This window comes from Spinacia oleracea, chromosome 2 (assembly GCF_020520425.1).
Source record: "Spinacia oleracea cultivar Varoflay chromosome 2, BTI_SOV_V1, whole genome shotgun sequence".
Lineage (NCBI taxonomy): Eukaryota > Viridiplantae > Streptophyta > Magnoliopsida > Caryophyllales > Amaranthaceae > Spinacia > Spinacia oleracea.
In genome coordinates, this window is record NC_079488.1 from 95,633,245 (window position 1) to 95,656,522 (window position 23,278).

At 37.5% G+C, this 23,278-nt stretch overlaps 2 long non-coding RNA genes across 2 annotated transcripts; both read left to right on the forward strand.

Annotated features, from left to right (window-relative positions):
• Positions 1-13,395: 13,395 nt before the first annotated feature.
• Positions 13,396-15,709, forward strand: LOC130467103 (uncharacterized). The gene is made up of 4 exons (XR_008927269.1): positions 13,396-13,550; positions 13,643-13,884; positions 14,399-14,462; positions 15,488-15,709. It is a non-coding gene; the product is annotated as an uncharacterized lncRNA (long non-coding RNA).
• A 4,665-nt stretch (positions 15,710-20,374) lies between these two features.
• LOC130467104 (uncharacterized) lies at positions 20,375-22,709 on the forward strand. The gene is made up of 4 exons (XR_008927270.1): positions 20,375-20,550; positions 20,643-20,884; positions 21,399-21,462; positions 22,488-22,709. It is a non-coding gene; the product is annotated as an uncharacterized lncRNA (long non-coding RNA).
• Positions 22,710-23,278: the final 569 nt, after the last annotated feature.

The window sequence follows — 23,278 nt, forward strand, 5'->3', positions numbered from 1 at the left end:
TCACAATCCCTGAACAGAAGGAACGCTACTCCTGTTAGGTTATGATACATATGACATTTACATAGATCATGCGGAAACAACCATTAACCCAGGAAACATATTATTTACACATAATCATATAGCATAATTAGATGCATACTCTTTGTTGCGTGCCCTCCCTAGCTGCGCCCGAACCGAACAAGAACAAGTCTTTTAGGACTCCAAGTGTCGTCCCTCCGTAGATAGTCCACAGCACGTCCGTATCCGCCTTAAGATTGACCAACTAGAATCGCCCTTAAGGTACTAGAAAATTTCGGCACTTTTGAGCAAGATGTGTGTTTGATTTTCTCTCAAAAAACTCACTTTTGAATACTTTGAAACTTGTGTATGAATTATGACCCCTAGGCCTTTATTTATAGAGTTATGGAAAAGGAATCGTAATCCTAGTAGGATACGAATTAATTGAAATTAGAATCCTACATGAATTCTATTTAATTAATTTATCCAATTAGGAATAGACATTTAATCATACACTGACTCTTGCAGATTCAGGAATCACGCATGAGCACAAACTCACACACACACGGCAGCCACAAGGACTGCCCATGCGTGCGAGCTGCAGCCCACGCAGCAAGGCCCACGCATCCGTGGCCTTGGCGCGCGCTGGGCTTGTGGCGTGCGTGCTTGCTGGGCGACGGCCTGGCTTCGTGCTGGGCCTTCGTCCGGCAGGCCTCGTCCGATGCTAATTCGTACGATACGCTTCCGATTAAATTTCCATTTCCGGAATCTATTTCCGATACGAACAATATTTAATATTTCCGATTCCGGAATTAATTTCCGTTTCGAACAAATATTTAATATTTCCGTTTCCGGAATTATTTTCCGATTCCGGCAATATTTCCGATTCTGACAATATTTCCGTTTCCGGCAATATTTCCGATTCTGGTAATATTTCCATTTCCAATAATATTTTCCGATACGTACCATGTTTCCGTTTCCGGCAACATCTACGACTTGGATAATATTCATATTTCCGATACGATCCATATTTCCGTTTCCGGCAATATCATCGTTTCCGGAGTATTCATTTCTTGCCTGTGACGATCTTAGCTCCCACTGAAACCAAGATCCGTCGGTTCCGAATATTCATAGATGGAGTATTTAATGCCATTAAATACTTGATCCGTTTACGTACTATTTGTGTGACCCTACGGGTTCAGTCAAGAGTAAGCTGTGGATTAATATCATTAATTCCACTTGAACTGAAGCGGCCTCTAGCTAGGCATTCAGCTCACTTGATCTCACTGAATTATTAACTTGTTAATTAATACTGAACCGCATTTATTAGACTTAACATAGAATGCATACTTGGACCAAGGGCATTATTTCCTTCAGTCTCCCACTTGTCCTTAGGGACAAGTGTGCATTTCCTAATTCCTTTGTCGCTCGATGCTTGCTCTTGAACATAAGGTAAGAGTTGTCATCCTTATTATGTCCAGAGGTGTTCCTCGGTTTCAGAGTTCAACTGATCAAATAAACAGATAATCATAGCCTATGATTCATCCGAGCACGGCCATGCATTTCACAGTTTCTAGCTCTCCGAGTGGCCTTGTACAACTTTTAAGCATCTCATCCCGATTTATGGGAGGACAATCCCAATCTTGCGATCTTGAGATTAGACTTCGTTTGATAGGTGATTACCTGAGCGTTGCCTTTATAGCCTCCTTTTACGGTGCGACGGTTGGTCAACGTCAAAGCAACCAGTTCTCAAACAAGTAATCTCAAATCACTCAGGTATTGAGGATTTAGTGTCTAATAATTTAATGAAATTTACTTATGACAGACTTTCATCTCTTACAGTAAAGTTTCATAGGTCTTGTCCGATACTAGTCTTCCCAAAGTAAGTATCTATGCAAATGATTATGACATTGCCATGTCCACATAGTTCAAGAAACAGAACTACTAGTCATCTTGCATTCTAATCGTCTAACGTTTTCTATGCGTCCAATTTTATAGAAAACTCCGATTAGGGACCATTTTCAACCTTTGACATTCAAGTTCACTTGATAGACATTTCTTAGTCACAGGACTGGTCCTGACAGTCTATCTTGAATATATCGTCAAGTTGAAGGGACTCATCATTTAATAAACCACGAATTAAATGGAAAAATGAATTCCTTTCATTTATTGTGAATGATTAACCAATAATGTTTTACAAAGATTTAAACTCTAAAACTTTAAAACATTAAACTGAGACATCAAAGCCATTCTCCAATATGCTTGATTCCCATAGCTGCAGTGTGCGAGTTGTGCTTCGCTTGCGGCAGAGGTTTAGTTAATGGATCTGATATGTTGTCATCAGTTCCAATTTTGCTTATCTCGACTTCTTTTCTTTCAACGAACTCTCGTAGAAGGTGAAATCTACGAAGTACATGCTTGACTCTCTGGTGGTGTCTAGGCTCTTTTGCCTGTGCAATAGCTCCGTTATTATCACAATACAGGGCTATTGGTCCTTTAATGGAGGGGACTACACCAAGTTCTCCTATGAACTTCCTTAGCCATATAGCTTCCTTTGCTGCTTCATGTGCAGCAATGTACTCCGCTTCAGTTGTAGAATCCGCAATGGTGCTTTGCTTAGCACTTTTCCAGCTTACTGCTCCTCCGTTGAGGCAGAAGACAAACCCAGACTGTGATCTGAAATCATCTTTGTCGGTTTGGAAACTTGCGTCCGTATAGCCTTTAACAATTAATTCATCATCTCCACCATAGACCAGGAAGTCATCCTTGTGCCTTTTCAGGTACTTCAGAATGTTCTTGGCAGCAGTCCAATGCGCCTCTCCTGGGTCTGACTGGTATCTGCTCGTAGCACTGAGTGCGTACGCAACATCCGGGCGTGTACATATCATAGCATACATTATTGAACCAATCAACGATGCATATGGAATCCCACTCATTCGTCTACGCTCATCAAGTGTTTTTGGGCACTGAGTCTTGCTTAGAGTCATTCCATGAGACATGGGTAGGTAGCCTCGCTTGGAGTCTGCCATCTTGAACCTATCAAGCACCTTATTGATATAAGTGCTTTGACTAAGTCCAATCATCTTTTTAGATCTATCTCTGTAAATCTTGATGCCCAATATGTACTGTGCTTCTCCTAGATCCTTCATCGAAAAACATTTCCCAAGCCAAATCTTGACAGAGTTCAACATAGGAACGTCATTTCCGATAAGCAATATGTCGTCGACATATAATACTAGGAAAGCAATTTTGCTCCCACTGACCTTCTTGTATACACAAGATTCGTCCGCGTTCTTGATGAAACCAAAGTCACTGACTGCTTCATCAAAACGTATATTCCAGCTCCTGGATGCCTGCTTCAATTCGTAGATTGACTTCTTTAGCTTGCATACCTTTTTAGCATTCTTTGGATCCTCAAAACCTTCAGGCTGTGTCATAAACACAGTTTCTGTTAAAACGCCGTTTAAGAAAGCAGTTTTGACATCCATCTGCCATATTTCGTAATCGTAATATGCAGCGATTGCTAACATTATTCGAATAGACTTTAGCATTGCAACTGGTGAAAAGGTTTCATCGTAATCCACACCGTGGACTTGCCTGTAACCTTTTGCAACCAATCTAGCTTTGAAAACTTCAAGTTTCCCATCCTTGTCCTTTTTCAGTTTGAAAACCCATTTGCTTCCAATGGCTTGGTAGCCATCTGGCAAATCGACCAAATCCCATACTTGGTTTTCAGACATGGAGTCTAATTCAGATTGCATGGCTTCTTGCCACTGCTTGGAGCTAGGGCTCGTCATAGCTTGCTTGTAAGTCGCAGGTTCATCACTTTCAAGTAATAGAACGTCATAGCTCTCGTTCGTCAAAATACCTAAGTACCTTTCCGGTTGAGATCTATATCTTTGCGATCTACGCGGGGTAACATTTCTAGATTGACCATGATTCTCACCAGATTCTTCTAAAGATCTCTGAGTTTCATCCTGAATGTCATCTTGAGCATTCTCTAGAGTTTGTTGTTCGACTCGAATTTCTTCGAGGTCTACTTTTCTCCCACTTGTCATTTTGGAAATGTGATCCTTCTCCAAAAAGACACCATCTCGAGCAACAAACACTTTGTTCTCAGATGTATTGTAGAAGTAATACCCCTTTGTTTCCTTTGGATAGCCCACAAGGATACATTTGTCAGATTTTGGATGAAGTTTGTCTGAAATTAATCGTTTGACGTATACTTCACATCCCCAAATCTTAAGAAAAGACACATTTGGAGGTTTTCCAAACCATAATTCGTATGGAGTCTTTTCGACAGCTTTAGACGGAGCTCTGTTTATAGTGAGTGCAGCTGTATTTAGTGCATGTCCCCAAAATTCTAATGGAAGTTCGGCCTGACCCATCATTGACCTGACCATGTCTAGCAAGGTTCTGTTCCTCCGTTCTGACACACCGTTCCATTGTGGTGTTCCAGGAGGAGTCAATTCTGATAGAATTCCACATTCTTTCAGATGGTCATCAAATTCATAGCTCAGATATTCACCGCCTCTATCAGACCGCAGTGCCTTGATCTTCTTGCCTAATTGATTCTCTACTTCACTCTGAAATTCCTTGAATTTGTCAAAGGATTCAGACTTATGCTTCATTAGGTAGACATAACCATACCTACTGAAGTCATCAGTGAAAGTGATAAAGTAGCTGAAACCACCTCTAGCATTTGTACTCATTGGTCCACATACATCTGTATGGATTAAACCCAATAGTTCATTTGCTCTTTCTCCAACTTTAGAAAAAGGTTGCTTTGTCATTTTGCCAAGTAAACATGATTCGCATTTACCATAATCCTCTAAGTCAAATGGTTCTAGAATTCCTTCCCTTTGAAGTCTTTCTAAGCGTTTCAAGTTTATATGGCCTAATCGACAATGCCACAGATAGGTGAGATCTGAATCATCCTTTTTGGCCTTTTTGGTATTTATGTTATATACTTGTTTGTCGTGATCTAATAAATAAAGTCCATTGACTAATCTAGCAGATCCATAAAACATCTCTTTAAAATAAAACGAACAACTATTGTCTTTTATTATAAAGGAAAATCCCTTAGCATCTAAGCAAGAAACTGAAACGATGTTTTTGGTAAGACTTGGAACATGGAAACATTCTTCCAGTTCCAAAACTAGCCCGGAGGGCAACGACAAATAGTAAGTTCCTACGGCTAATGCAGCAATCCGTGCTCCATTTCCCACTCGTAGGTCGACTTCACCCTTGCTTAACTTTCTACTTCTTCTTAGTCCCTGTGGATTGGAACATAAGTGTGAGCCACAACCTGTATCTAATACCCAAGAAGTTGAATTAGCAAGTATACAGTCTATAACGAAAATACCTGAAGATGGAACGACTGTTCCGTTCTTCTGATCTTCCTTTAGCTTCAAGCAATCTCTCTTCCAATGCCCCTTCTTCTTGCAGTAGAAGCATTCGGATTCAGAAGTGGGTTGACTGACCTTCCTCTTTGCAGATTTGGCGCCAGTTTGCTTAGTTGGGCTGGCCTTGTTGCCACCTTTCTTAGCATTCCTCTTCTTTCCAGATTTCTTGAACTTGCCCCCACGCACCATAAGCACATCCTGCTTATCACTTTTGAGCGTCTTTTCAGCGGTCTTCAGCATACCGTGAAGCTCAGTGAGCGTTTTGTCCAGACTATTCATACTGTAGTTCAGTTTGAACTGATCATACCCGCTATGAAGAGAATGGAGGATGGTGTCTATAGCCATTTCCTGAGAAAATTGCTGATCCAGCCGACTCATATTCTCAATGAGTCCAATCATTTTGAGAACATGTGGACTTACGGGCTCGCCTTTCTTAAGCTTGGTCTCAAGAATTTGCCTATGAGTCTCGAATCTTTCGACTCGAGCCAGATCTTGGAACATGTTCTTCAACTCACTGATGATTGTGAAAGCATCTGAGTTGATGAACGTTTTCTGCAGATCCGCACTCATGGTGGCGAGCATTAGACATTTCACATCCTTGTTGGCATCAATCCAACGATTGAGGGCAGCCTGAGTGACCCCGTCGCCAGGAGCTTCGGGCATCGCCTCATCTAGGACATACTCCTTTTCTTCCTGCATAAGAACTATTTGCAAGTTCCTTTGCCAGTCAAGGAAGTTTTTCCCGTTCAACTTCTCCTTTTCGAGAATTGATCGAATGTTGAATGAATTGTTGTTTGCCATATTAAAACTACAATTGAAAAGAATAAACAAATAAATAACCATTCACAGTTTCTCTTAATAAACTTAAATTCTAGCATACATGCATAATTCAATGTTTATTAAGCATTTTATTCAAGTTATGTGTTCCGGCAGGTGTGAATAAAATGATTCCAAGATCCTAAAATCATTGAAGAACTAAGCACAGTTTGTCGACTTAATCCTAGAACATCTTAGGTAAGCAAAAGCCTTTTGCTAATAGTCTAGAAACTATTCTTGGTTGATAGGTACGTCTAAGAACTTATTAGGTAAACCTATCGAATTTGCCACGACATAAAAGGACTCCTTACTTATATCGTTGAGTTTCACCAAAACTAACATGTACTCACAATTATTTGTGTACCTTGCCCCTTTAGGACCAATAAGTAACACCTCGCTGAGCGAAAACTATTACTAGATTGATGTAAAGGATATCCAAGCAAGTGTATATTTTGGCATGGCACCTTTTAACTCAATTTTTAAGTTTGGAACTTAAGGCTCTTACTATGTTGGTTAGATTTTAAGTGAACTAAAATCCTTAATCATGCAACATAATCAAGCTTTTGATCTCATGCATTTTAAGACATATTTAAAGCAATAAATAACTTAAAACATGCATAAGATATTTGTGATCTAGTATGGCCCGACTTCATCTTGAAGCTTTGACTTCAAAGTCCGTCTTGAAAATCTCCGTGGGAGGCACCATTTTCTTCAAATAGGATAAGCTATAACTAATTACAACTATTTGATGGTTCGCAGACCATATTTGAATTGAAAAATAACTTTGGTACTTTAGACCAATTACATTCAAATTAATGGTACGCAGACCATATTTTCTATCCTATTTGGGCCATACTAGTCACTTCATAACCTGCAAAACAGTACATATACAATATATACCATTCACCCATTCATTATCATGAATGGCCCACATAGCTGGTTAGTAAAACACATTATGCATCACGTAAACATTTGCAGCAATTAATCAAGGGCACCAATAATCTACCAATTATTCAGTCCTTATTAATTCTAATCGAGTTGTTTTAACCTTAAGGATTTGTAGACCTAATCAAGAGTTTATGACTAAAAACGCTCCCACTCAAACCAATAAATTCATATGCTTTACTAATTTTAAACATAAAATTGTATTTCTAGTCTAACCGGAAACATACAAATTTAATTAAAATTTAAAGCTCATATAAATTTATAATTGAATCCAAAATTTAATTTAATTTCAGTCGCATTTAAATTAATTCATGATTTTAATTTTAGTAAAATAATTAGAATAAATTCCATTTATTATAATTATAATATTCAAAATTAAAATCCAAGAAATTAATTCAAATTATTAATTTTAAAATTAATTAAAATTACGTGAACTGAAATTTTCAAATTAAACATTCAAAACGATCTAATCGAAACGCAAACACCCTACGCGTTGCACGCCCATGGGCCGTACGCACACAGCCATTGCTGGCCATGTGCGCGCAGCCCATGCGCTCGTAGCATAGCTGCCGCTGTCCCAACGCAAGCCTCCGCATAGCGCCCATCGCACGCGAGCTATCGCTCGCAGCGCGCGCGCGCGACATCGCTCGCTGGCGCGCGAGATCGCTCGCTGGGCGCGCAAGCTCGCTCGCTGCGCGCGCGAGCCATCGCTCGCTGGGGCGCGAGATCGCTCGCTGGCGCGCGAGATCGCTCGCTGCGCGCGCGCGAGCCATCGCTCGCTGGTGCGCGACATCGCTCGCTGGGCGGGCGACATCGCGCGCTGTGCGCGCGAGTGATGCTGTGCGCAGCGCTCGTGGCACGCGAGCTTGCGCTCGCTGCGCGCGAGGCTGCGCGCACTTGTGCGAGGCAGCGCGCGTTGTGGCGCAGCTCGCTTGCTGCCCACACGCGACTTCCTTGGCTTGCCCCTCGCCCATGCCCATACGTTCATTGCTCGTGGCACACGACACAAGGCAGGGCTGCTGCCTTGCGCTCGTGCACTACGCCCTTGCTCATTGCATTCGTGCCGCACGGGCGACGAGCTCCCTTGCTCGTCGTCGCATGCCCGCATTATACAACACCCCTTAAGGGTAACACGAAGCGTCCATTGCTTCGTGCGTGCAAGTTATTTGAACGAATCGCATAAAAATTTAAAATTTATATTTAAAATTAATGACAAATTAATAAATATTATTAATTTCATAATTTTAGGGCGAAAAATCGAAAATTTATTATCCAATTGATTTCCGATTGTTATGGATTCAAGTCTAGGTCATAAAAATTTAAAATTTATCGTAAATTTACAATTTTTATGGTGGTTTTTAATCATAGGTTTCTAATTAAATTACAATTAATTATGAAAATCAAATTAATTCTAAATTATTCTAATTTTCAACAAATTAATCATAATTACAAATTAGATTGCATAATTATCAAGACTAGGCATTCAAACTTGTTAAACATATGCAGTAGGTCAATCAAAAATTCAAGATTTATCAACAGGAATCGCAAATATTTAATTTAACATCTTAAATTTACGAAATTTTGCATCCGAAAAACTAAAACCTTCGAAAAGTCATAGTTAGGCTTCGAATTTGAGAATTCTGGGTTCGGCAGAAAAATACTATTTTTGTCAAAATTTTAGAATGCCTTTTACATGCGGAATTGACACAAAAATCACTCAATTCGGATGAGTAATGAAGAAACTGCCGAAAAACTGCGTACATATAATTAAATAAACGCAATTTGCAATTAATTAACAATTACGAAAATTAATCACCCCTTTTAATTCTTGCAAATTTGTAATATTTAACCATGTTCATGCAATTTAGATTATGAAAATAATAAGGGGCTCGTGATACCACTGTTAGGTTATGATACATATGACATTTACATAGATCATGCGGAAACAACCATTAACCCAGGAAACATATTATTTACACATAATCATATAGCATAATTAGATGCATACTCTTTGTTGCGTGCCCTCCCTAGCTGCGCCCGAACCGAACAAGAACAAGTCTTTTAGGACTCCAAGTGTCGTCCCTCCGTAGATAGTCCACAGCACGTCCGGATCCGCCTTAAGATTGACCAACTAGAATCGCCCTTAAGGTACTAGAAAATTTCGGCACTTTTGAGCAAGATGTGTGTTTGATTTTCTCTCAAAAAACTCACTTTTGAATACTTTGAAACTTGTGTATGAATTATGACCCCTAGGCCTTTATTTATAGAGTTATGGAAAAGGAATCGTAATCCTAGTAGGATACGAATTAATTGAAATTAGAATCCTACATGAATTCTATTTAATTAATTTATCCAATTAGGAATAGACATTTAATCATACACTGACTCTTGCAGATTCAGGAATCACGCATGAGCACAAACTCACACACACACGGCAGCCACAAGGACTGCCCATGCGTGCGAGCTGCAGCCCACGCAGCAAGGCCCACGCATCCGTGGCCTTGGCGCGCGCTGGGCTTGTGGCGTGCGTGCTTGCTGGGCGACGGCCTGGCTTCGTGCTGGGCCTTCGTCCGGCAGGCCTCGTCCGATGCTAATTCGTACGATACGCTTCCGATTAAATTTCCATTTCCGGAATCTATTTCCGATACGAACAATATTTAATATTTCCGATTCCGGAATTAATTTCCGTTTCGAACAAATATTTAATATTTCCGTTTCCGGAATTATTTTCCGATTCCGGCAATATTTCCGATTCTGACAATATTTCCGTTTCCGGCAATATTTCCGATTCTGGTAATATTTCCATTTCCAATAATATTTTCCGATACGTACCATGTTTCCGTTTCCGGCAACATCTACGACTTGGATAATATTCATATTTCCGATACGATCCATATTTCCGTTTCCGGCAATATCATCGTTTCCGGAGTATTCATTTCTTGCCTGTGACGATCTTAGCTCCCACTGAAACCAAGATCCGTCGGTTCCGAATATTCATAGATGGAGTATTTAATGCCATTAAATACTTGATCCGTTTACGTACTATTTGTGTGACCCTACGGGTTCAGTCAAGAGTAAGCTGTGGATTAATATCATTAATTCCACTTGAACTGAAGCGGCCTCTAGCTAGGCATTCAGCTCACTTGATCTCACTGAATTATTAACTTGTTAATTAATACTGAACCGCATTTATTAGACTTAACATAGAATGCATACTTGGACCAAGGGCATTATTTCCTTCAACTCCATTGACACAAAGTTTACACTTATCATCAATTTACATGCCTCGTCGTTTGAGGTCGGTACACGAAGGCAAAGCCTTATTGATTGGCTTCCATCCAAACAACAACAACCAGGACGGTATTATCTTTTGCTTCCAAAATATTTTCCAGCAAGTGCTATTATTACCAACCCCGTTTTCTTCCTGTTGGGGGATTTTAAAGCCTAACTTTGTTGAGAAAGACCGAGTCCGCGAGTTATTCCACATGGGACATCTTCATCCATGCATTTGCCCAGGTGGACCGCTAGAATATGTCGGGCTGTAGTATTGTCAAACAATGACCAAATTAGGCTTGTGTTCCATCTCCCTTCATTGGTTATGAGGTCGGAAATCATAGAATGATTGGTCACTATACCCGATTTTTTCGTGATCCTTATTGAAGAAGCCCACACGTCTCCAAGTATGTTGGTGTTGTTCCCATTACCAACATGCATACGAGTATCTTCTTTCATTCGTGTCGCCGCACGCATAAGGCTACGGAACCCCCACGAGGCTTGGTTGATTGGACTATTTCCCCTTACTCTATCAATGGGAGTGGAGGAGTATTTCCCCACTAGCACTTTTGTAATCCCCTGTAAATTTATAAATTTTATTAATATATTTTAACGTATATTATTTATATTTAAATAGAATTTATGAATTTTAAGTAATAAATATATAATTAATGTATATTTATTTTATTTTAAGTACGTTCTAAATATTTAACGATTTTTAAACTTTATTATATTTATATATTTAATGTGTATTTAATTTCATTTAAATATATTCTAAAGATTTTAACGGTTTGTGCAATCAAAAATAATTTTAGAATTTTATGTTGAAAAGAATTTGAATTAGGAAAACTCGTTGAATTTAGAAAACGATCCTATTCAGTTTTGGATTCGAATTAGAAAAGCCAAATCCTATTTCTAGCCCATTGTTGCAAGCCCAAACAAGAAACCCATACTCCCTCTCCACCTTTAATTCGTGGAATTAAACAAAATCCAACATTCAAACCCTCACCCAAACAAGTTCACGTAAAAATAAAAAAACCCTCATCCTCTCCCCTTGCACTCACGTGAAACCCCAATCCTCCTCCTCCTTCACGTTCGTTGCTCCAGCCGCCGGACCACCATCACCGTTGCCGCCGGTAAGGCCTCTCCTCCTTCTTCTTCGTCCTTTCCTCCTCCTTCTTTCCTCGTTTTTCTTTAATCCTTAGATTCGTTCTCACTTTTGCTGTTGTGTCTGAACCGGCAGCCACCGCAGCGTTGCCGCCCAGCTTTCATCGACGCGCCGCCGTTCTAACCGCCGCGTTGCCTTGCTGTCCCGCCGGCCAGCCTAGACCTTCCTCCCCTCTCCTTTCGTTTCTGCTCGTCGGTACTCCTTGCGCAAGCCAGCCCCAACCACCGTGCGCATCACCTGACCCGACCGACGCCACCGCCCAGTACCGTCGCTGTCGCGCCCTGCCGCCGGCCAGAACTCCTTCCCCTCTTCATTGGTTATTTCTTAAACCCTAAGTTATTTAAACCTTTTAATTAAGTTTATTGATTTGAATTTATGTTATTGAAATTAAATTATTAATCTTTATAGTTAAATTATAATTTTCAGATTTGATATTGATATTGTAAATTAATTAATTTCAGCTTTGGTTGATTAATATGTAAGTTAGGGTTTTAAATTAGTTTAGTGATTTAATTCGTGTTTATTGAATATAAATTACAAGTTATTACGATTAAAGTATATTTTCAGATTTTATATTATGTTTAAGTAACAAATTTAATTTCCAGATTTATTAAATTGGTTAAATAAGTATTTTAAACTATTAAAGCATGAATTTTAAGGTTTTATTATGTTTAAAATCATAATAGAATGATTGTACCTATTAAAGTTATTATTTTTATGATTTTAAGGATGTTGAATATATTTTGAGCAAGTTTTGAATTATTTTATATTGCTGGAAATTTAAAAAGGAACGTTTATTGGAGTTTATGATAATTAGGGATCGTTAGGGAATTAATCACTATTCTAGGAAGTTAATTAATTAAGTTTCGGTATTGGGGAATGTTCTAAATGTGTTTAGGATGTGTTTAGAGTACGTTAGTGTTGCTGTAAATTATTAGGAATTGATTTGGTTACGTTTCTTGATTATTTTAGGCGGAGAATTCTTTGTTGGCGACTTTTGAATTCGTTAAAGTGGCCTATCAGTTTGTTTACACAAGGTACGTACATACCTGTGTGCTTGGATGTGTGTTGTATTGAGAATATGATGAATATATTTATGAACTTGTTTATGTTGGAGTTTCATGTTCAATGTCGTTGAATTAATGCGTTTAGCATAGAACTTTATTTATAAGAATTGAATCATGTTAGCATGGAATATTGATGCAAGCATGTTGGTTTTGGGGAACTTTATAGTATTTAATATGGGTTTAGATCTTTATTGATCGTTGTTCCTCTTTAGATTTTCACTACTTTATAAGGGCCGAGGACCTTGTTTGGTAGTTGAACCTTATACCTAATAAAGGTTTTTAAATATGGATAAAGGAAGGATTAAAATAGTTGGAATAGGCTCTTGGTTGAATGTTGTGATCACTGGTTTAATTCAAAGATAAAAGAAGTTGTGTTTATGTAATTCCCCGTAAATTTATAGATTTTATTAATATATTTTAACGTATAGTTATTTATATTTTAATAGAATTTACGAATTTTAATAATAAATATATAATTAACGTATGTTTATTTTAGTTGGTTACATTTTAAATATTTTTAACGATTTATGAAATCAAAATAGTTTTAGAACTTTTCAATGAAAAGAATTCGTTTTACGGAAACACGTTCGATTGAATTTAGAAAGCAATCCTAACCGTTTTGGATTCAAACAAACTCAATTCTATTCCTAGCCCAAGTTGACAAAGCCCAAAACAAGTAAGCCTAAAATTTCTCCTCCCTTCCCTTCCAACTTCACGTGAAACTCAAAACCAAATACACAAAACCCTTCTTCTTGCCATTCACGTGAACCTGTAAAAAAAAAAAAAAAAAAATTACTCTCGAGCCTCCTCCTTCGTCAGCCGCCGCACCAGGCACCGCCTGGCCGTCGTCGTTGTCACGCCGCCTCTCTCCTCCACTCGGTAACTCCTTCCTTCTCCTCTCGTCCGTTCTTCTTTCTCTTTTTCGTGTTCCCTCTCCTAACTTACTGGTTCTTCTTTTCTTCTCCGGGCAGTCACCACCGCACCATCACTGCCACCGTGCACTGCTGTTGCACCGCCCAGCTCGCCGACCAACATTTTCTATCATCCTCTTTCTTGTCTCTTTATTCTCACGACGGCAGCCAAGCACGATAGAGTGCGACCACCGTAATCACCACCACCAGGCTCCAGCCGCGTCGCCCGTCCCCCGCGACCAGCGCCTTGTGCAGCGCCGCCTGTGCTCCGCCGGCCAGCCTCCTCTCTCCCTCTTGATTTGGTTAATTCTTAAACCCTAAATTAATTAATGTTTTAATTACGTTTTATTAATATAATTCATGTTTTCCTTGAATTAAGTTATAGTTTTTATGGGTTAATGATGAATTTTATATTTTATGTTTTTCACAATTAATAATTTTAATTTCAGATTATATAATTGAATTAAAATAAGGATTTTAATTATTAAAACATGAATTTTTAAGGTTTTAATAGTTTTAAAATCATGATAGAATGGTTTGAATTATTAAAGTTATTTGTTTTATGTTCTAAGCATGATAATTTGGTTTTCGGAAAGCTTTAAACGATTTCATATTGCTGAAAATTTAAAGTATGATGTTTGCGAAGAGTTTTCAACGAATTTCAATCAGTAATTTAATAATTATGATGTTAGGAAATCAAATATTCAAGTTTGGATATTGGGGAAGGTTCTAAATATGTTTAGGATGTATTTAGAATGCTTTATTATAGTTGTGAATGATTAGAAATTGATTGGGAATCCTTGTTGGTTGTTTTAGGCGGAGAATTCTCTTTAGGCGACTTTTGAAAGTGTTAAAGTGGCCTATTAGTTGTTTATGCAAGGTACGTACATACCTGTGTGCTTGAAATGTGTGCTAATTGTTGAAACCATGTTGAATTTGTTGTTGAACTTGGCTATGTTGATATTATTGTTGAATTTGGTGATGTTGATATTATCGACGAACCTAGTCAGGTTGAAATTGCATGTTTAATACTGTTGGATGGACGTATTGAACCTATATTGCATTAAGAGAATTATAACATGTTAGTATGGATGATTGATGCAAACATGTTTGATTGGGAACACTAGATTACTTTGTATATGTTGATTCAGATCAGTTGATTGTTGTTCCCTTTTTAGCTTTTCACTACTTTATGAGGGCCGAGGACCTTGTTTAGTAAGTTGAAACTTTATACCCATATACAGGGTTGATCATGGTTAAAGGAAAGGTTGGGTAAATTGGAATGAGTCTTGATTGATGCCTTTATGATCACGTACTTAATTCTAAGATAAAAACAGTTGTGAACGAATGTGGATTGTATGCCTTATGTGATTGTTGAGTCATAACAGAGTCTCAATTTGTAAATCATGTAAAGTGAAACTGGGTAGCAATAGCTTTAGACTGTGCACGTCTAAAGTGACGGACAAACAGGAGTTGGGGTTCATGGTGGTAGCCCATGGCCTTTTCTGGGACCGGATTGATCACCGTGTCCTATTTTTATTCAAATGTTCCTCGATATCGCAGGTCAGTGAGGTTACGGAGTCGCGCCCGCACCTCGTCTTCCTTAGTGAAGACTGTTGGACGGACAACTCGGTCCATTGTCTATTTCAACTAAAATAATATTATTGCTAAAAGTCTAGCCTAGTCTAGTCTGGTCAAGTATGGTCGTCAAACTATCATGTTTTGTCTGCCTTTGTTTGTATTCATTAGTATCATGTTAGGGTTGTTCGTTTAATAGAATCATGTTAGGATTATTATTGATTTAGTATGTAGTACTCAGCTTTGCTGATTACGTGCTTTTGCTTGTGCATGTTGATCATGGCTATGCCTTATTGATCCTGTGATGACCCAATCTTTGGTGAGCAGTCTCTAAGGATCAATAAGCATTGTCCATCTGCAGGTTTGAAGATGTTGCATCATTGGGATCGGGAATAGAGAGCTTGTATTTAGTTTTGATTTGCTAAGTTGACTTGGGTTTGTTTAATTGGACTTTAAACTTGTCGTACTATTTACATTTCCTTATTTTCGTTGGTTGATTTTTGGGACTAAACCTGTAATCGATTATTTATAAACCTAAAGTTAGTTTTATGTTTTCCGCTGCAAAATTCTGAATAAGCCGTTACGTTTTCACACGGGCGATAATGCCTTGATAATTCTCTACGTTTTATATTAAAAGGTTATTTTAGAAAAGAGAGAATTGTCGGGGTGTTACAAAGTGGTATTTTAGAGCTATAGGTTTTATTGATTTTTCGTGTTTACTTTTTAAATTTTTAGGCGCCTAAACTAGCTATTTTTCCTAAAACGAATTTCCTAGAATTGAGCTTCTACTTATTATATCATTAAAAAAATGCGTACTTTTTTTTTGGGGACCAACTTCATTTTATTTTGTTCGAAAGTATATTAACATTTCTTATTTAAGTTCGGAATTAACTTATTTATTCGAAACTTTTCGTTTATGTGAATTAAGTACGTTTTTCTTTATTTTTGAAATTAAATTAAATATATTCAAAAAAAATAAAATAAAAATCTTATTCCTTAAATATATTTATTCGTTTAATATTTATTCGTTTAATAAATATTTATTCGTTTAATAAAAATTTCTTATTATTTATTCGTTTAAAAAAATAAATAAAAAAAATATTCGTTTATTATTTATTCGTTTAATAATTTTTTTTTTTTTTTTAATCGTTCTTGTTTTATTCTTTAAATTCTTCAATGTTTGACCTATTATGATTTATTATGAGAGATGGGTAATATAGGAAAGGGCATATAGGATAGAATTATATGTGCATTAGTAGTTAATTGCTAGCATAAGAATTAATTGCTATGTGCATGTGTTAAATGTTTAACTGTTGCATGTAAATGTGCATAGAAATTGTTTGATTCCACCAAACTTATTGTTTTATTGAATTCTGATTATGCTTTGCTTGGGAAATCGTTAGTAAGATCTTAAGTTGTTTGTTTCATGAATAAAACGCTTCTTTCCAAGTACACCAACATAAGATCCTTTGAGAAGATCGACGAATACTGAGGATCTAGATTTCACTTCACAAATTTCCAAGGAAAGAACAGATAGACAAGATGCCTTAAACATTTGAAGTTGTGATAGTTAGTTTGTTCTTAAATGTTTTGGAGAATAAGTAGCAAAGCTACAACAATTTAAAGTTAAAGCAATAGGAGTTTAAGTTATTCTTTATTCTTTTCAAGGATGTATTAAACCTCTATAGAGTTAGTAATAAAAGTTAAAGTATTCTTTTCGTTTTGAGAATTCCATATTACTTCCAAGTTGCGCTCTAGGATGATCAACAATAATGACCTAGCTGCTGTTATTCGCCTCTTGGCGGAAAAGCCGACCCTACCTTTTTAGAAAACCGGGTTGGAGAGTTTGAGAAATCGTTTGGGGTTGTGAACTGTCCTGAGAATATGAGAGTGGGTCAAGTTGTCATGTATTTGAAAGATGAAGCCGATTTATGGTGGAGAGAGAATAGAGTTAGGCTTAGCGCTGCTGAGAGATTCAATTAGGATTCAATTATTACTGCCTTAAGGGAAAGTTTTACCCTACCTTTTATGAGAAAGCAAAAAGTTTAAGAATTCATAAACCTTAGTATGGGGAGCACGACCATAGCTGAATACTATGCAGACTTATAGCATGACCACCTTAGGATTAGGTGGGGAAACCTCTATGTCTTTAGATATTGTGTATGGGAGAGCTGCTCATATTTATGGCCTGTAGTCCAAAAGGGACAAGAAAAATGTTTATGGGGAGAAAAGAAAAGAGTTTAATGTTGGGGAAAACCAAGGGAATTTCAAGAGGAATATGAATAAGAATATCAATGGGAATGGAAATAGAAATAGAAATTTTCAAGGAAGGAACAACCAGGGAAATAACCACAACAATAGGAACCAATCTGAGAGAGTGTATCACTGTAACATGTGCAATAACAACCATCACAAGGCCCGGTAAACTGCATGTGATAAGTCGAAATGAAGCTCAACGACCTGCTGACTTAGTTTCTGTTACTTTTCTATTAACTCCGTGCTAGTTAGAAAGTTATTTGATTCGGGGAAAGCTTATTCTTTTGTTTCGTCATCTCGTATTAAGAGTCTGAAGTTGGTAGATTTTGAGGTGATTGATTTACCTGTTAGTATACCTACTGGTGTAACCTTAAGGTGTACCAAGTTATTTAAGAACTTTCCTTTGAAGATAAAAGATTGCGTTTTCTTTCTGACTTGATAGAGTTTAATGGGAAACCTAGATGCAATTCTGGAAATGGATTGGCCAAGTTTTTTACAAGGCTAAGGTAGATTGTGAAATTCTGAAAGTAAGTTTAAGGAAACCCTATGGGAAGGTTGACCTCATGTGGATGTTTTTAGAAGTCCAAGAACCTTTAGTGATTTCTGTAATGCAAGTGACGAAATTGATGAATAGAGAGTGTGAACTATTTTTTCTGTAGTGTGTTAGAGGTGAGTAAAGAAGTTGGAGTGAAAATCGAGGATGTTCCCATTGTGATTGGATTCATTGATGTGTCTACGAGTGGAATTGCGAGTATGTCACCTACTAGAGCCCTTGAGTTCATTATAGAGTTAAATCTTGGAACGACACCTATATCCAAAGCACCATATAAAATGACACTTCCTGAAACGAACGAATTGAAGACACAATTGCAAGAGTTGTTCGATAAGGGTTATTTTAGAGCCTAGTACATCACCGTGGGGAGCTCATGTGTTGTTTGTTAAGGAGAAAGATAAGAGTATGGAATTATGCATCGATTTTAGGGAGCTAAACACCATCAAGAACAAGTATCCCTTGCCTAGAATAGATGACATATTGGACCAATTTAATTGGGCGAGTGTGTTCTCGGAGACTGATTTGGGTTTAAAGTAACACCGATTGAGAGTAGCTGATAAGAATATACTTAAGACCTCATTAGGATTCGTTATTGTCATTAAGGGTTTAGAGTAACGTCTTTTGGGTTAACCAATGCACCTGCATTAATTATGGATTTGACGAATGAGATTTTCTACGAATTCCGAATTAAGTTCGTTATTATGTTATTGATGATATCCCAATTTGTTCAAGGAATGAAAAAGAGCATGACAAACACTTGAGAATTACTTGGAGACGCTTAGAAAGAATCTAGTTTTATTAAATGAAGTATACAAATCTTGAAGTCATATGTGTATAAGTGACACCGACGGAAAAGTGAAGGACTAAATTGATTGAGAACTATGTTACGTAAGGAAATAAATTTAAGAGAAGATTCCAGTGGTCCAGGATCGTTAGAAATCATTGTTGTATTGAAAAGATGGGAGGAAACACATGAATTGGTGTAAGATCTAAGAGTTAAGCCAAAAGTTATACATCTATTAAAGGCGTAATGAGGTTCGGTAAAAAGGAAAAGTTGAGCAGAAGGAGTTTCTGTAGATCCTGCTAAGATTCAAGCTGTGAGTGAGTGACCTACTCCAAAGAACGTGTCCGATATTTGAATTTTTCTAAGCCTAGATGACTATTATAGGAGGTTGTGAAAGACTTTTCGAAGAAAGAAAAACTAGTGACCAACTTGTTGAAAAAGGAATCGAAATTCAAATGGAGTGAGAAATGTGAAGTAGCTTTCAAGAGTTTAAAAGAATGTTTGACTTCCGCACTCGTTGTCGTGTTAGTTGAAACCTTATGAAGCTAATTAACCTACTCATGACCTATAACTAGCTGCTATTATGTTCGCTTTGAGGTTTAGAGACATTACCTTTAGGGGAAAACATTTGAGATCCTTACCGACCATAAAAGTCTGAAATTGGGGAAAAAGGTCCAGTTGGATCTTGGGACAACATTGAAAATGATACTGCTTTCCACCCTGCAACCGATGGTCAGCCTGAGAGCGCTAACCAAACCATGGGAGATATGTCGAGAAGTGTACTATTGGCTTTAAAGAGAAATTGAGAGATCATCTAGATTTGATTGAATTTTCGCACATCAATAGTTACCATGCGAGCAGTAAGATGTCACATGTTGAGACATTGTATGGGAAAGAAGTGAAGAAGTTCTACTTGCTGGAATGATTTGAGTGAAAATATAGTATTAGGGCAGAATTCGTTGAATAAAAGTCATTCCCTGAGATGAGTTACGAGGGCGTAACTCGTTTTCTTTAAGGGGGTAGAATGCGATAGAAATTCGCGCTTTTTACCTATTTTTATGGTATTTTTATGCATTTTATGCTTATTTTTAGCAACTTATACATGTTGATGCAAGTAAATAGATTCTCCGCATAAGAAAATGTGTTCTTGAATATTACAAGTAACTTTTAGTTGGCAAAAGAGTGCACAAGAGTGGCACATAGTACTTCTCCAGTAAGAATAAGTTGAAAACCTTTGAGAAATGGGTGAATTTTCGTGTCAAGTTTCGGGACGAAACTTCTTTTAAGAGGGGTAGATTGTAATTCCCCGTAAATTTATAGATTTTATTAATATATTTTAACGTATAGTTATTTATATTTTAATAGAATTTACGAATTTTAATAATAAATATATAATTAACGTATGTTTATTTTAGTTGGTTACATTTTAAATATTTTTAACGATTTATGAAATCAAAATAGTTTTAGAACTTTTCAATGAAAAGAATTCATTTTACGGAAACACGTTCGATTGAATTTAGAAAGCAATCCTAACCGTTTTGGATTCAAACAAACTCAATTCTATTCCTAGCCCAAGTTGACAAAGCCCAAAACAAGTAAGCCCAAAATTTCTCCTCCCTTCCCTTCCAACTTCACGTGAAACTCAAAACCAAATACACAAAACCCTTCTTCTTGCCATTCACGTGAACCTGTAAAAAAAAAAAAAAAAAATTACTCTCAAGCCTCCTCCTTCGTCAGCCGCCGCACCAGGCACCGCCTGGCCGTCGTCGTTGTCACGCCGCCGCTCTCCTCCACTCGGTAACTCCTTCCTTCTCCTCTCGTCCGTTCTTCTTTCTCTTTTTCGTGTTCCCTCTCCTAACTTACTGGTTCTTCTTTTCTTCTCCGGGCAGTCACCACCGCACCATCACTGCCACCGTGCACTGCTGTTGCACCGCCCAGCTCGCCGACCAACGTTTTCTATCATCCTCTTTCTTGTCTCTTTATTCTCACGACGGCAGCCAAGCACGATAGAGTGCGACCACCGTAATCACCACCACCAGGCTCCAGCCGCGTCGCCCGTCCCCCGCGACCAGCGCCTTGTGCAGCGCCGCCTGTGCTCCGCCGGCCAGCCTCCTCTCTCCCTCTTGATTTGGTTAATTCTTAAACCCTAAACTAATTAATGTTTTAATTACGTTTTATTAATATAATTCATGTTTTCCTTGAATTAAGTTATAGTTTTTATGGGTTAATGATGAATTTTATATTTTATGTTTTTCACAATTAATAATTTTAATTTCAGATTATATAATTGAATTAAAATAAGGATTTTAATTATTAAAACATGAATTTTTAAGGTTTTAATAGTTTTAAAATCATGATAGAATGGTTTGAATTATTAAAGTTATTAGTTTTATGTTCTAAGCATGATAATTTGGTTTTCGGAAAGCTTTAAACGATTTCATATTGCTGAAAATTTAAAGTATGATGTTTGCGAAGAGTTTTCAACGAATTTCAATCAGTAATTTAATAATTATGATGTTAGGAAATCAAATATTCAAGTTTGGATATTGGGGAAGGTTCTAAATATGTTTAGGATGTATTTAGAATGCTTTATTATAGTTGTGAATGATTAGAAATTGATTGGGAATCCTTGTTGGTTGTTTTAGGCGGAGAATTCTCTTTAGGCGACTTTTGAAAGTGTTAAAGTGGCCTATTAGTTGTTTATGCAAGGTACGTACATACCTGTGTGCTTGGAATGTGTGCTAATTGTTGAAACCATGTTGAATTTGTTGTTGAACTTGGCTATGTTGATATTATTGTTGAATTTGGTGATGTTGATATTATCGACGAACCTAGTCAGGTTGAAATTGCATGTTTAATACTGTTGGATGGACGTATTGAACCTATATTGCATTAAGAGAATTATAACATGTTAGTATGGATGATTGATGCAAACATGTTTGATTGGGAACACTAGATTACTTTGTATATGTTGATTCAGATCAGTTGATTGTTGTTCCCTTTTTAGCTTTTCACTACTTTATGAGGGCCGAGGACCTTGTTTAGTAAGTTGAAACTTTATACCCATATACAGGGTTGATCATGGTTAAAGGAAAGGTTGGGTAAATTGGAATGAGTCTTGATTGATGCCTTTATGATCACGTACTTAATTCTAAGATAAAAACAGTTGTGAACGAATGTGGATTGTATGCCTTATGTGATTGTTGAGTCATAACAGAGTCTCAATTTGTAAATCATGTAAAGTGAAACTGGGTAGCAATAGCTTTAGACTGTGCACGTCTAAAGTGACGGACAAACAGGAGTTGGGGTTCATGGTGGTAGCCCATGGCCTTTTCTGGGACCGGATTGATCACCGTGTCCTATTTTTATTCAAATGTTCCTCGATATCGCAGGTCAGTGAGGTTACGGAGTCGCGCCCGCACCTCGTCTTCCTTAGTGAAGACTGTTGGACGGACAACTCGGTCCATTGTCTATTTCAACTAAAATAATATTATTGCTAAAAGTCTAGCCTAGTCTAGTCTGGTCAAGTATGGTCGTCAAACTATCATGTTTTGTCTGCCTTTGTTTGTATTCATTAGTATCATGTTAGGGTTGTTCGTTTAATAGAATCATGTTAGGATTATTATTGATTTAGTATGTAGTACTCAGCTTTGCTGATTACGTGCTTTTGCTTGTGCATGTTGATCATGGCTATGCCTTATTGATCCTGTGATGACCCAATCTTTGGTGAGCAGTCTCTAAGGATCAATAAGCATTGTCCATCTGCAGGTTTGAAGATGTTGCATCATTGGGATCGGGAATAGAGAGCTTGTATTTAGTTTTGATTTGCTAAGTTGACTTGGGTTTGTTTAATTGGACTTTAAACTTGTCGTACTATTTACATTTCCTTATTTTCGTTGGTTGATTTTTGGGACTAAACCTGTAATCGATTATTTATAAACCTAAAGTTAGTTTTATGTTTTCCGCTGCAAAATTCTGAATAAGCCGTTACGTTTTCACACGGGCGATAATGCCTTGATAATTCTCTACGTTTTATATTAAAAGGTTATTTTAGAAAAGAGAGAATTGTCGGGGTGTTACAGTTTACTTGTTGAATATAATATTTATGTTTGATGAGTCATAACCAAGTATTAAAAGTTAAGTCATGTAAAGTGAAAATGAGTAGCAATAGCTTTAGACTGTGCACGTCTAAAGTGACGGACAATCAGGAGTTGGGGTCATGGGTAGCCTATGGCTTTTTCTGGGGCCGGATTGATCACCGGTTCTATTTTTATTTGAAAGTCCCTCGATATCGCAGGTCATTGGGGTTTACGGAGTCGCGCCCGTACCTCGTCTTCCTTAGTGAAGAAGAAGAAGTTTCTAGTAGACAACTCAGTCCATTGACTATTTCAATTAAAATAAGGTTAATGATACAAAGGTCTAGTTCAGTCAAATATAGTCTTCAAGTCAATATATCTTGATTATCCTTGCTTATGTTTTATTTAGTACCATGTTAGGATTGTTCGTTTAATAGAATCATGTTAGG